We start from the raw sequence: 16488 nt of genomic DNA, 5'->3' as shown, positions 1-16488 counted from the left end.
TGTATGGTCTTTGTCTGTCCAGTATTAAATCGTTCTTTTTTTGATTGAAAAATGTTGACACCAACAGATCCGTGTCTCCCGATAGACGCTCTCAGCTCGTGTATCAAGGACGAGGTGTCATCCTTTATTTAATTTGTCCCGCACGCTTCACAGGCTCTATGGGCCCCGCTGGAGCTTTACAACCTCTCTGGCAAAGCCTTTACATACCTCTAGAAGTAAATATATTTCACAACACTACTGTGTTTTCTACTAATGTTTATAAAATAGGTGTAAATAATATTAATAATGATAATTGACATTTAATAGTTACGAACAATAATCGTAGAAGATTTATAAATTATGTTGAATGGTGCATTTCTGTATCATATTGCTGTTCCTTGTTTGCAGTGTTTGGTGTTAGACATAGTTAATAATCAAATACATTGTGAGATTCCTATTATTTCATTTTAAATTTTTAAATAAGGTAAAATAAATAAATGTAACAAATGATATAAATGAATGTTCCCTTTTCAAAGATGAAACTGTATGCGAAGTAATAGTTTGATGTTTTTAAATAATGAAAAGTTATTCCCTTGGAATTTACATGTAATAATTCTAGTTACCTAGGCCACACTATGTTGACGACTTGTAGTTTAGTACTTAGATAATGATTGTAAAAATTGTAACATAAATTTAATTGTAAAACAAACAAGTAGAGGTTCAATGTTTCAAGCAATGCTAATTAGGTAATTTTTTAGGGATTTTAATATTTCATCAAATATTCTTACAAACTGTTTGCCTTTGTCATAAATATATTTGGTTCGGAATTATTAATTACGAAACGGAAGTAGTAAAAGCAATTAAAAAAAGCAATAGTTTTTGGCTTTGTTTTTTAACTTCGCATTGTTTTATAAATATAAGCATCATAAGTCTTTGACGTTAATAATAAGCTTTTTAAATTTTTGAAGCATAACATATCGTTTGAATCATTTTAAAACATGGATTGAATATTTTATAGACGAAAAGATCTAAATTTTAGTATCAGTAATAATGGCATTCCTTTTATAAACCATATTTATAATGTTATGATTTCTGGCAAACACTGCTTTCTGGTGACATCGTTCTGGACAAATCCTTTTTCTTTTAGAAAAAAGTAAAGTTATTCTAATTTATCATATGACATGAAGACATGAAAACACCTAACTAATAAACCTAATTCCTTATAGACTCTTTGTAGGCATGTTACACTTATCTACTTCTTATAAACTGCAACTATTTAATAACACGGGATTTAATAATATATAAAAAAATCAACTAAATTAAATCTATATAGTATGAGTAAGTACGCCTTAAAAATGGAGATCGTGGAGTTAGTTACAAAAAGAGTTAAACGGAAAGAGTTTGCCAAAAATTATGACATAGGTATTCAATTCTGTGAACAACTCCACATATCAAGTTTTACATCCTCGTTTACAAATTTTAAGCAATTTAGGAGGTATTTTACAATATTTTATATTTTTATTGCATCTTAAACAACGATTTGCATTGTAGACATTTTTTGTACCTTCGTTTCGGAGTCCATTATAGGGGAAACGACGTTTAAATAAGCATAGTTTAAAATGTAATGGAAAAACATTTTTACTGTCTCTAAATAATTTATTTCATTTAGTTACCTATATTGGATTTACAAGTTTTTTTACAATAATTACATTAATATTAGTCACATTTTATAGAATTAAGATTCGAAAATATGAAAAGTTGAAAATAACAATACTACTGGAAAATGTGCACAAAAATATAGGTAGTGGAAGTTTAATTACCTGCTTGCTCTTTGCATAGCGGTTAAGAAAATGGATATTCATATGTAGGTTATTCGTGAAAAAGTACAAACGGCAGCATAAGTTAAATTATTAATTACTTAGCTTAATTTGAATGAATGTTTTATTTGTAGCACAAATTGCTACATATTTTAATTACCTCGTTTTAGTTTAGATTTAAATTCCGTTAGTCCATAACGGAATTTAAAGCACTCATTAAATTATTTAACATTTACAACTATAACTTAATTCAACTAATATAGTTTTTTAGATATAATAAGTATTTACTTTAATTTTATTGTTATTCTTTACGTTTCATTATATATTTGGTGACTACGATGTAACCAGCCCCTTTAGCACAATTTGCCTTGTCGCGCACGAGTCCATACATGAAGTCGCCCTTGATGTATCTCACGTAGCGCACGACAAGGCAAGTTGTGCTAAAGGGTCTGGCGGGCTAATTTGGTAGCGTGCTATGGCCTATCGCGTCGGTCCACTCCTATCGCACTTACAAAAAGTGCGAAAAGGACGCACTGATGCGATAGGCCATATCACGCTACTGTGCTTGCCCGCCTGGTCAATCTAGCTTTAACTTTGAATGTTATTAAGAAGATTACTTAGAACATCTAAAGTACATGTATTTTTTTTTATCAATACCTATTACCTACCCATACGTATGTCGAGTTTGGAACAATGCCTAAATGTTTAAAAATAGAAAGAAACATTATGAGTACTTTCCTGTAATTCCTGTGTGATCTAGAGTCGAAAGTGTTTTTCATATAGGATGGTCCTTACGGATGTATATGTCGCAGTAAGATAGATAAAGCCGTTATATAGTTATAACCCTAGGAATATAATTATACGTCGTAACATAGTTAAACGAAAGCGATTAATTGCTATCTTACTAGGAATATAACTATAATACGTTACTAGTTTAGTCATATAGTTATATGACTGGATTCAGTTTAGTGAAATGATTGTAGGCAGGAGTGCGGCGGTGCGGCGGAGGTATAGTTATAACCCTAGGGATATAATTATATGCCGTAACATAGCTAAACAAAAGCGATTCATAACCATCTTACTAGGAATATAATTATAATACGGTATTTAAAATCGTGAAAGTTTAAATCAGTGTTTTATAATACGTATAGCGGGACGATTTGGAATAACAACACCGTCACTGACGTTAGAACAAAGTTTATTTTGTATCGAACATAGTACACAAGGTTTGGTTATTAACCCTTAGAGTCGCAACATTTTTTTTAAATGTAAAGCAGTTTTTAAATGTTTTTTTAGATTTATTATAGTGACAAAGTAAGTGTAAAAAATACAAAAAAAAATCTATAACTTGTAAATACCTAAATAATCTACGTATAGAATAATATACGTTGTCAACAACTCAACAAAAAACGATCCTGGGTATATGTATACTATTCTAAGCAATACTATACTTCCTATGCAATGCGATGGTAAGTAACAAAGCAGTTTGTTGTCTTCACGTAGCACAAATGCACATCACATTTACACACACACAAAAAAAAATTAAGTACAACCAACGTATGGAAATTAATTTCGGTACTATACAATGCTATCAGCATAGCTGCGAGATCCACCCCTCCCGTGGCGATTGTAATGAATGACGAACAGTTTGTCCTTTAGTACCGTTTCGTGACTAAAAATTGGTAACCGGGAAACGGGAAAAGAATCCCAGTTTGTAACTGGCTTCAAATTAGGACTTTCCCGTTACCTATTTGTAACCACGTTTGGTAACCAGCTTCGAAACGAGAAAAAGCATCCCGTGTTGAAACTGGTTGCAAAATGAGACTAAATCATTACCGATTCGTATAGCCATGGTTGGTAACCAGCTTCCAAACGAAAAAAAAATGGTTACAAAATGGGACTTTTTTTACCGCCATGAATACCTAATACATGATTTATTCAAATAATGCTGACATTGAGTAATTTTTAGGGTTTCGTAGTCAACTAGGTTGACTATAGGAACCCTTATAGTTTCGCTCTGTTCGTCTGTCCGTATCTACACCGTCTTAACTTTTATTTGGTAGAAAGTCCGATCAGTACCTAACTCGGGCCCAATACGTAACCAGCTACAAATAGGGAATTCCATATTCCCGTTCTGTAGCCAGTTAGAAAACTTAGTAACCAAACGGTACCACGCTGGCCCAGTTCGTAACCAGCTACAAACCGGGAATCTTGATTTCCATTTTGTAGCCTACGAGAATAGGCAAATTCCCATAAAATGATGGGCTCTTTGTATTGAGGCCATTAAAATGCAGTTTTGCCTGGGTTTGCAATTAAACATAAGGTATTAATAAGTCTAATAACACTCTAAACAGTTTTAAAGTTCTTTAGAGTCGTAGTCGCAACGTATAGTATGCCATACGGAACAAATCAGACTTCATTCACAGGAGTGTTGGCAACGTATAGTATACTAAACCGTGTTGGAAATATGACAATAAAACGTAACTACAATGTATCCGACACAAAAATATTGCATTGAAAGATAGGTTACTATCATTCCCATACAGGGCACTGCTTTCTTTGGTTGAATTCTAAGAAATTTTATTAAATTATGTTAATTTACCTTATGACTCCGCAATGATTTTCTCACGGTCGCACAATTCGTCTAATTGTGTTATTATCGAGCACTAATACACGTCAAGGTATTTTAATGCAAATTCTATCCACCTTTATAAATTGTACTACAAAAGTCATTCCTCTTTAAACATTGGCGCAGTACCCTATTTATTTTTTTATTTGTTTTGTATAGCATGATATACAAAGTGACTCTAAGGGTTAAACAAACGAATCCAAGCTATATTAGTTAAAACGTAACAGTTAGGGCCCCGGTATTTCCCGGTTCTTGATTTCGCAACCGTGACGTGAACGACAACTGATGCCGAACGACTGTCTTGTGGTAGCGGGTAAGCCCGCGCCCCCGTCTCCACTGCACCCCCGCACTACACTGCACCCCCGCACTACACTGCTACAATTATACTACTGAACTTAATCCAATAATATAACTATATTACTTACCTAGAGACGTATTATAATTATATCCCTAGACTAAGTTTAATCCAGTGATATAATTATATAACTAAACTAGTAACGTATTATAATTATATTCCTAGTAAGATGGTAAAGAATCGCTTTCGTTTAGCTATGTTACGGCATATAATTATATCCCTAGGGTTATAACTATACCTCCGCCGCACCGCCGCACTCCTGCCTACAATCATTTCACTAAACTTAATCCAGTCGTATAATTATATGACTAAACTAGTAACGTATTATACTTATATTCCTAGTAAGATAGCAATTAATCGCTTTCGTTTAATTATGTTACGACATATAATTATATCCCTAGGGTTATAACTATATAACGGGCTTTATCTATCTTACTGCGACATATAGATAATATTACAGTCGATGAATATAATACCTACCGTGAGTAAGGCACTTCCTTGTTACCCTACTAATTTCCTGACAACAGAAACTATTGTACTTAAATAAATGGAAAATCCTTAAATGAGCATTTTATTCACCGTATGTTTTTCCTACCTTATGTTTACTAACTTTCCATCTTGTCAACCATTCATGGTTACCACGGGTTGATACTTGATGTAGGCATATACATACAATAGTGACTCCATAAACTCGAATGCAGTGCATGCATCTCCACTTTCACTGTTATATATATGTGAGATTGAGAGAAAATGCAATCGAGTTTACGTATCCGCTAGCGTAAAGGTCAAAGCATTGCAGCAGTCATGGCATTGATCTGATGATAGCACATGATGGCTTAGGAAGTTAAGTCATAATGTTTACTCTTAAATTCTTGGTAGCATAGATTATTCTAGCTGATTGTACAGGAATACTGTACAATTAGTAGCAGTTGTGATATTCAAAGTGACTAAATAGTTCGTGACAACATAAACCTATTTAGAGCCGGTTGCACCAAACCGCCTGTCTCCTCCGTTAATGAGCTCAATTTTTTTTATGGGAAGTTTCATTGATTGCATGCGCTGCGAGACATTGATGCGAATGTTAAGTGTGGTTGCAACTGACCCTTAGTACGGTGCCGGTTTGACCAACTAAATTATTATGCCTACATATGTGAGGGGCTATAGAAGGCAGACATTTTCGGCGGAGGCAGCGGTTAAGCGGAAGGAGGTAAGCTGTAAGTATTTCACTAGTTAGTAGCCGAACTTAAGAACTCGCAATAGCCGAAACCTATCGCACACCCTTTCCAATTTATTCAAACCACATTCAGACATTTTATAGTCTTTGCTAGCGTTAGGTAGGCCTAGCTCTGTCAAGTCCTTGTATAATGGAGATGGTTTTAGTCCAGAAGGTTGGCGGGCGACTCTCTTGCTCTCTTGTATATCCAGTAGGTATATCAGGACTGTAGGTATGTAATGTATATCATACCGTATCTTTGCCAGCTCTCACTGGATTAGTCGTAATAACTAATAACAATGCGTAAACAATAAACATATAGTCACGTACAAAGTTTACCGTTAAAACTAAACACATTAGATAAACGTTACATGTGTACATGTCTAAAATATCCATTATTATCGCACGTGATGAGGAGTACTTAAAAAAGTCTAAATAACCCTACTAATTCTACTACAAAGTTTTTGTAACGGTTGACTCTTTGTTTCAAAATTCTTTTAAAAAATGTGAAAGTCGCTCGCCGGTAAAATATCGGCCAAGAGCGAGTCGGGCCTGCTAACCGAGAGTTCTGTGCTTTAACTTAATTTCTTACGGTTTATTTTTGAAAAAAATTACACCCCCCACCCCCTCTGTAATGGAAGTGGGGTATTAGAAATTATGAAATATGAAAAAAAGTAGCCTATGTTACTCTCCATCCCTTTAACTATATATCTCCACTTAAAAAATCACGTCAGTCCCATCGCTCCGTTTTGTCGTGAAAGACAAACAAACAGATACACACACGTTTCCATTTATAATAAAATGGATAATTTTGTTATATATGTTGATTCTTTTTTAAGATTTGAATTAAATTCAATAGTTGTTATTTTGCATAGTAGAGATACTGTTTTATATTTGTTTGGTCTTTGTTCTCATAAATTATATAAAAGTTCTCGTAAATATACCAAATAGAAAACTATTGTTCGGTCAATATACGTTTTCTGTAAATGTCCGAAATTTCCTTAATAAAACTTTATAACTACGTGCTGATGTTTAAATCCAATATGCAAATCAGGCGGAAAGACGGTTTATCGTCTTTCACGAAGTCACTGGCCTTACCGAAGTTAGAGTCATAATGACATCACTTACAGTAAATTATGATGTCTGCACCGGCCACTTTAGGATTTTAGAGTTCTTAACTTTGCCACAAACATATTATTAACATCGTCGGATTTGTACGAGAAAAATGGAATTTTAAAAATAATAATATTCTACAGGTATTCGTTCGATGACCCTTGCGTTATTGCGGCATTCGCCACGGCGCATGGTAGCCTGGAGTCCGCTTTGACAACTAATCTTAATATTTGACGTAGGCGCTAGGTTTACGAAAGCGACTGACATCTGACCTTCCAAAACCCAAGGGTTTTCCTTCACCGAAAAGCGACTGACAAATATCAAAGACTATAATTATAACTCCGTATTACTCCGTACACCAGGTGCCGTAGCCGAATGGCATTTCTGCGACGTGAAACGAAAACGAAACGCCGCAAAGGTAGTCTGGCTCTGTCGCGCCAATACGCAAGAGCGATAGAGGTAGATATCGATGAGCGTGTCGTTTCGTGAGCGTTTGTGCCTTTCGGCTGCGCACCCTGGTTCCGTGGTTCGTAATTAAATATGTTAGAAATTAACATATGATTAACCTGCACATGATTCGCCTTTTACGTTAGCATATTAATTTATTGTGCATGATAATAAGATGCTAAGCTAACTTATTCATAAACGTTCACTAAAATTATCAAGAAGATAGAGATCTGTCCCTTTCTATCACACCAATACGTCGAATAGAGACAAACGAACTTTATCGGCAAAAAAAAAACTTTATCGGCTTGATAACTTTAGTGTACGTTTATTTATAAGGGGGTAATTATATAATTACGTACTGTCTATATAGTTAGACAGTACATAATTTCGAAAGCCCAGTGAAACCTTATCTGAGACCATTTTATTATATTCAAAACTTCTCAAACTAACGGGGTAAACCTAGACTGGGGAGCAAATGTAACTGGTCCATTTTTTCATGTTTTACAATGTTTGTATTATTAAATAGTGTCCACCGGTTATATATGGTAGGCTTGTTCAGTGGATACATGTAGAACTCAATATCATACTTAGTGTAATAATGGAAACAATAGATTAGTTACAATTGCCCCCCTGTCGAGATTTGTCCCGCTGTAGGTAAGTACCTTATTCTGATGTTATGTTGAACGGATGCTGAATCAGCTCATAATCGTAGTCTACTGAGCATTGATGAATTTTACGCAAACGGCTCCGTTGATTATCGGGAGAACTTAATAAATTATTCATGGAACTTACCCACCTTTCTCGGGAAACAGGTTTCTCGAAAAATGAAATAATTTTATCGTATGATGTTCCATTTTTGACTGATCGAAAATAAAAAGATTTTCAAAGATGTGTCTATTCAAAACAACTCGGTGTGTCCCAAATTTTAGTGCTTTAATTTAGTACTTTTTTCACAGATTTGCGAGTGACGAAATCGTATTCATGAAGTTTTAAAATCGCCTCCCAGTCTCTGAAACCATTTTTGTATTCGAAATTTCATAACCACCACGTTTAAGATGTTTTAATTTATTATTGACTAGCTTTTGCCCGCGGTAAAAAGTAGCCTATGTCACTCTCCATCCCTTCAAAAATCTCCACTTAAAAAATCACGTCAATCCGTCGCTCCGTTTTGCCGTGAAAGACGGACAAACAAACAGACACATACACTTTTCCATTTATAATATTAGTTTTAAAACCAAGTTCGGATTCGCGAGCCATAAACGTGCTCATCAGAGGAAACTGTAAAGATCGCCGTTGTCGGATACGACAGGGAGGACTATATAATATTATTAGTATGGATTTCTTATACATATTTCAATCAATTATCCAGACTAAATTTAATTATTTTAGTCAATTATCTAGACTGGAAACAACCCGACTGGTTTTACCCATAAACCTTTACAATTTAAACTGTAACACCAATTTTCTATTAAATCAATTCAGTCTGCAAGTCGTGCCATAATTTCGACGTTTTCGTTATTCCCCGAGTGCAGCAGGAAGAGTCGTAAAGCCGGTCGTAAATTTTCCAACCGTTGGTGAAACCGCTAAAAGTGCTACTTTTAAGCTTTGGGATAAAGCTTTATATAAATCATATAGGTAGTTTGATATCCATTGTGTAGGTGGAGAGTGATTCAATGACGTTGTACAACGATTTTGATTCAATTGTCTAAAGTGGTTTTATATCTTTCTTATACTACTTCGGTGGCAAACACGCATACGGCATACCTTTTTTTTTAATACCAGGTCGGTGGCGAACAGGCAAATGGCCCGCCTAAAGGTAAGAAGACTCCGAAGCCTATGGACACCTGCAAATCCTAAGGCGTTGTATGCACGTCGCAGAACCATACACGTTTCTCTCATTGTTGAGCTCTCCTGGAGAGATAACTACCTACACTACGTTTCAAGCGCATACTAACCGGAAACAGACTTTGATAGTTAAAGGACCTTGTCCAGAATTTCACTACAACTGTGTAAATATAATATCCGTCTCGGAAAATATAGCTTAAGGAGGGTAACGGCCCAGCCACGACATTGGTCTAAGCGCGACAGCGGTGAGCGGCAGCCATACGTGCGAATGAAAAGTCCCATCGCTGTGTCTCGCTCCAATGTATGGCCGCCGCTCACAGCTGTCGCGCTTAGACCAATGTCGTGGCTGGACCGTAAGAAACGATTATTTATGCATACATTTAACGGTCTATAATGAAATACATTTGGTAAATATTTTTCATTCGCTTCAGTGATAAGATACTTATGTCTGTGAAATAAAACTGTCACAAATATGTCAAGTATTTAAGTATAATAGTTTAATCGGAATTCAATTAAGCTCAGCGAAAGGCCCTGAAATCCTAGGTAAATAAAAGCGGCTCGGCTCAATGCCACAACCTTGCACCGATGACCTAAAAACGGCGCGGCAGCACTAAATTATAGAAGTACGTAATTTTTTTATTGAAATGCGTAATTTAAAACTATTTTAAAGTTAATCGTGTGGTATAAAGTTACAGATTTTTTTAAAGAAGATATTTAGTTTTTGTACTATTTGTTTTATGAAGCTGGATTTGTTTTTTAATGAAAACAACAACCGCTGCACGCTGGTGACTTAGTGGTAAGTGTCCTTCAATCTGGTGGTTCTGGTTCACGAAATCACGAGTTTTCGGAACATATGTTCCACGGTACATAATTACGAAGCACATTAATATGGTATACCAAATTAATACTGCATTGTCATTTGAAATTTAGCCAGGCGCTTTCCGGTGAAAGAACACCGTGAGAATGGAATAGTCCCATAAAAGACCTAGTTTACCCTTTGAGTTGAAAGGTCAGATGACAGTCACCTTAGTCAAAATAGTGCCTACGTTTCTAGTTCTTCGGATCATTCTAGTTCTTAGGATTCGTTCCCAAGTGGACCCAGGCTCCCATGAGCCGTGACAAAATGCTTAGTTATACAAGGAAGATGACGATATAAATCAAGACCATATCCTTCTATTACTTCTTCTTCAGTCGTTCCCTCAATGCTGAGGATCGTGACATCATGTCATTCTGTTGAAGACTAGGTCCCTCCATAGGCATCTGTTCCTCGCCAAGCGCATGACCTCGTGCAGTTTTAATTGCATGGGTGCAGTAATTCAATTCTATTACTATACCTCTTGTTACTATCGGAACTGAATGTATTTCCTGTTCAATAAGCCTTAAGTCAATCAATCAGATTACAATTGATCACCTGGTGAACTATTTTCAAAATGTATAAAGCCCACTGAACTGAGAAATCGACATCTGCTGTAAATATCCACTACTCGGTCGGAGTTCTAAATCCAATAAGCTGTTTTTGGGGCCCGGATCCGATCAGGGTACCTAGCCAATATCATAATCGCCTTCGTTTCGTAAGCGTCTCGTAACTAGGTCTCCCTATCGCTCTTAAATGATGCTCCCTATCGTTTTTAAATGAGCACTGTTTCTACTCAGTAACAGATTTTCTTAACTTTAATAACTGCAATGACTGATCTCATGATCTAATATTAATAAATAAAAACGGTTAACACATGTTTGCTTACTGTTGTGACCATAGACAATCGGATTTTTAAATTTGACTCCCCTATTTAATTTTTTTTAATTCATGTTTCTGTTTTTTTTTTTTCAATTCAAATTTTGATTTACCTATATTGTTTTTGTGTTAGTTTTATTTTGACATTGAATGTATAACCGTTCCGTTCTGCCTGGCTTTGTAACCATTAATACCTTTAATGTGAACCTACCCTATTTTTTGACATGATTTAAAATTTATTGTTTTGCAATTTCCGAAGGTAGGTTAGTTACATGTTGACATTTTATAACTTCAATTTTTAATCTGTTTAAGTATCTTTTGCATGCCTGTTGGTCGAATACACTGACGCTTCCCTAGTTTTAAGACCTATTATGTATTTACGTGTATTCTTGCAAAATAAAAAGTTTGAAGTTTGAAGTTTGAAGTTCTGTGACGCGCGACAGAACCAGACTACGTTTCGATCGCCACGTATTGTCACTTCAGCTAAGTCGACAGTCGATACTATGTGGAGCGCAGGCTTCCTTTGGCTGTGACCTTCCTACACATGAACTGCATCCAGTGCCGACCCGAGGCCGTGGCCTAAAACGGTGCATTTCCTGTTGCATTCCTGTGTTGACATTTGGTATATCTCTTCTTGCTGATCCAATAGGTACATTTCTAATAGAATGATCATGTGATAATAACGTAAAATTGTACCTTCAAACGAAGTTTTAAAAAGCTTACAATACGAGCATATTGAAAATTGAATAGAATACTATGAGGTTTTTATGTATTACAATAGTTAGATCGGTTTTTATCTATTACAAGATTACAACGTTAAAACGAAATATCATTATCTTATATTTTCACAAGAATTTATACCTATTTCCGGATATTTAATGATGTAATTGTAAGTCAAGTCTGAAACAAGGTTTTACGTAAGTATCTATTTATTTCATTGTAAAGATTATTTTTGTAACTAATATGCACCAACGAATTTAGCTTAGCTTTTTTAAATTCTAATTACACTAAATCAGAAATATAATTTAATAAATATATAAATGTGCGTTACAACTTTACCAGTCCAGTGGTTCTTAAATCAATATTTACAACGACATATCTATTATTTTCTATGCCGCGGGCATTTGAAAAACAAACAGGTACTTATTATTTGCAAATCTAGCTAGCGATAATTTTGATACTACATATAAAGAATAGGATATTATATATTATTTTTTTACAATTTGTAACAACAATAAATAAAGCGCATCGATCGGCTTGGTGGCAGATGTGCGTTGTGCCCCAGTTTCGGTGCAGCGGCGGTTCAAGGGCGATGCACGGGCCGCGGCACGGCTTTCAATCAATACGGCGTGCCAAACTGGAGATAACCGTTTCAATTTCGTCGTTGTCGCAGGGATATAGAATGTGTACATCGGATTTGAATAAATTGTTGTACATTTGAAGTCTCATTCTCTGACATTTTTGTTTTCATTAAAAAGTAGATTGCTCAAGATTGAGACGGAGGAGGCCTTTGCCCAGCAGTGAAACACCATATAGGCTAGAAAAAAAATGTTTTATCGTTTTTTTTGGAATAGATACGGTCTGGTATCGGCACCGTCATTGAACCCGAAGAGATATTGGATTGATTTGAATATGTGCCGTGTCCCGCAAATAGATAATGTTGGTGGGCCGGATTATTAAGATCATAATTTTGGATCTTAGCCAGCTCTATGTTCTCCACAAATTGACCAATTTATGAAAGCATTAAAACATTATCCACACATGGCAAAACAAGAACAAGCGGGTTTGTCGCCCGTTTTTTGCCCAGAACGTGCAAGTTTTGGACCGAGCTGCTTTCTGAGGTGCACTATGACTTGGGGCTCTTCAAGAAGCACATATTAAGGGGTTCTCATAAGTCAGCAAATTATAAGTGGCTCCGATGTTGCTTATGTCCATCCATGGGCGCAACGAGTGCTGCCATCAGGCGGTTGACGGTTCGTCTGCTCGTTTGCTGCCTTAGAAATTGTGTTTTTGTGTTATTTAGAAATTGTTAAGATACATTTTTACGGGTAGATGTCGCTATACACCACCTTAAGGCGTGGGTTGCGTGCGTTGAGGAAAAGCATGGAGAAATTCGCAAACATCTCTGTGGCTCAGTTGATCATAGCGGCTGACCCGGCAACCCAGCAGCAGGTTCGACTCCTACCGGATGTGTGATTTTTTTTTCAATTTTCCTTGAATTTAATATATGAACATTGAACGATGATTTTAAGGAAGAATATTCTGAAATTCATTGCCAAGCCTCCTCGTCCGTGCGGATATTCCGGATACGTGGCGTTTGGCCCGCGACCTAGTTTCGATGCAACGGTTCACGGCCAACGCTACCTGCTTTCTGACACCACAGGAACATAGGAAACATACGTGTTTTCTGAAACATGTAGATCTACCACTGAGACTTTTTATATCTTATAATGATTATATTTACGAGCCCCTTTTGGCTTCTTTTAGGAAAAGATTTAATCAACTCTATGTAAATGAACTTCAAAATATATGCAATCAATTGATACAAATGCTTTACACAAAACGATAAATTTACCTAAACATAGTTAATGAAAAATTAAAATATGTGATTGTGTCCACTTTGTCGATTGCTATTATAAAGCCGCATTGTCAGTTTATTCATACAAAGATACAAGTAAAAAAAAAAAGTAAATCTCGCCTTAATGGTAACCAACAAAGTGGGACGTTTTACTAAATATGCTCACATATGTTTAAAATCACAATAAAATGATCTAAATATGATATGATGAGTTGCATGTGGAAAAAAAAATCTAAAAAACAATTTTTCTAATCATCATAAATAATGCAGACTAGGCCAAGTCTGCAAAATTTTTTTTAGTAAGTCGCCCGTTGCTGATATATTATAATAATGGTTCCGTATTTGGTGCGAGTGCCCCAGTTTTGGTGCACCAGTTCATGGCCATCTCCAAACCGCTAAGGACTCGATACGGCATTGAATAGCTTGTGGATATTTATTTTTCCCTGAACTAGCTCGGAAACATGTCTTTTATCCTTTAAAGCCAGCGGGTATAAACGCATTTTATCCACTAGTGGATAAAGTAATTTGACCTTGAATATAGTCAAATTTTCTGCTTTAAAATTTATAGAAGTGGGTGAATTACGTGATAAAGATGATTTACCATCTGTGGAACTACTGGAAGCAGTAAAAACGTATTTTTTGCGTTGTACCTACTTTCCTCGCTACAGTGAGGGGAAAAGTTTTGTGTTACACACGGGTGCAATTATATTTTTACTTCTCGTGTGTTGAAAAACTCGCCAAGTTCAGGATTTTATCCTCGAATCACTCGCTTCGCCCGTGATCGCGTTTAACAATACAGTTCTTTCACTTGCTCGTTTTTCAATTACACACTAGGCGTTAAAGTACAACTTTGCACCCTTGTATAAGAAAATAATTTAACACAATTAAATATATTTTGTTCTGCTAATACATACATACATACATACATACATACAATCACGCCTGTTTCCCAGAGGGGTAGGCAGAGATCACGGATTTCCATTTACTACGATCCTGACAAACCACTTTCGCTTCACACACTTTCATAACGTTTCTCATACAATTTCTGACCTGGCCTTTTTGCAATATTTCCCCGATTTGATCAAGAAAAGTTCGCCTAGGTCTTCCACTACCAACTGACCCTTCCACTCCTTTTTCATATACTAATACATTCTGCTAATACATTTATTAAAATTACGTTAGACGGCAAGAGTTGACAATTAAAACGCCATCAAATCCAATCATTTATGATTACCTTCAAAGGTGCAGTGGTTTCAGCTAGCAAAGCTTAAGAAATTGTGTCATTTTTTATTTATTATGAATTATGATGCTGTCATTAAAAATATAAGCAATAATTTTTAAAGCTTTATTTCACTTTCAACAATTGTAAAACTGATAAAACGATTTATTGTCGATAAAAATAACGAATAAAATATTATAGGTATTATATACCTAAAAGGCACCAATAAATTTTCTTCATTAAAATGTTGATCTAAGGTACAGCAGGACAAATCTGAACTGGGGGATAATTGTAACTAATACAATTTTTTCCATTATTGTACTATGATGTTGAGTTCTACATGTATCCACTGAACACGCCTACCATATATAACCGATGGACCTCTATTTAATAATGCAAACATTGTTAAACATGAAAAAAATGGACCAGTTATGCCCGCCAGTCGAGATTTGCCCCGCTGTACCTCAACTTAAACTGAACCGAATAGTAAAAAAGATCTCTACCATTTTCAAGGTATTCCTAGCCTGATAGATTTTTTAACAGTAGGTAGTTACCTACTAAGAGTTAGGCTACATGGTATAAAAATAAACTTTTATTATTTTATCTTTTTCTGTTTCAAATCCCTTTATATCAGGATTTTTCTCTATCCGAGTAAGCAAATCATCGAGGAAGTGTCGACCCCTCGTGACCCCAGGCGTGGGATTGGGACTTCCTTACGGTTATGAAATTGTTTATATCCTGGACGGACGGCGACAGACATGGCGAAACTGCTGCCAATTTTATCACTTTTCAAGGTATCCACCTGTGGATAAAGCATCCGTCACGCTTCAGCAAGTATGTCAGTGTGAGAGTGACAGATGTCTTATCCACGTGGATAAGTGATAAAATTCGAGGAAGTGTCGACCCCTCGTGACCCCAGGCGTGGGATTGGGACTTCGTTACGGTTATGAAATGGTTTATCCTGAAGTAGATTAGTTACTGTACTTCAAAAGACTTCAAATACTTGTTGAATTAGGTATCTACAGCTACTAGTGTATTTAAATCAAATTAGTTCAAAGAAGAGTGTAGCCATATTCATCACGAAGTTAGGTACGTCACTCGCTCGCGGTCGCGCGTTAAGTCCCTCCCCGCTAGCAGTTGCTCGAGGTAACAAGTGGCCTGTGTAGTCGCGTGGCACGTACCTACTATTCTTCTGAGTTTTCCTAAGTAACTTATTAGTTAAATATAGCGTAGGTGTTTGTCGTTTTGCGGCCGATTGAAGAATCTGTTACGTTAGTAAGTTATTAATAATCTGTGACGATATATAGAACGTAAGGAAAAAAAATAATTTTGATTTTAACAACCGCTTGGGGGCGCTATACTCTTTTTCCGTACAATTAAAGTGACGCAATAAACCTCTCAATTAGTTATAAACTGAAATACATATCATACACGAAAGAAAACGCGACTAAGCCCATGGATGGCACACCTGGGGATTGATTAACGTCCTGACCACTACACCACCCGCCCGCCTTAGCACCCGTCGGAAATTCCCTAGTACATGTTATCTCTGATGAGGCTA

The sequence above is a fragment of the Leguminivora glycinivorella genome, chromosome 2 (genome assembly GCF_023078275.1).
Source record: "Leguminivora glycinivorella isolate SPB_JAAS2020 chromosome 2, LegGlyc_1.1, whole genome shotgun sequence".
NCBI lineage: Eukaryota > Metazoa > Arthropoda > Insecta > Lepidoptera > Tortricidae > Leguminivora > Leguminivora glycinivorella.
This window is presented reverse-complemented; position numbering follows the sequence as displayed.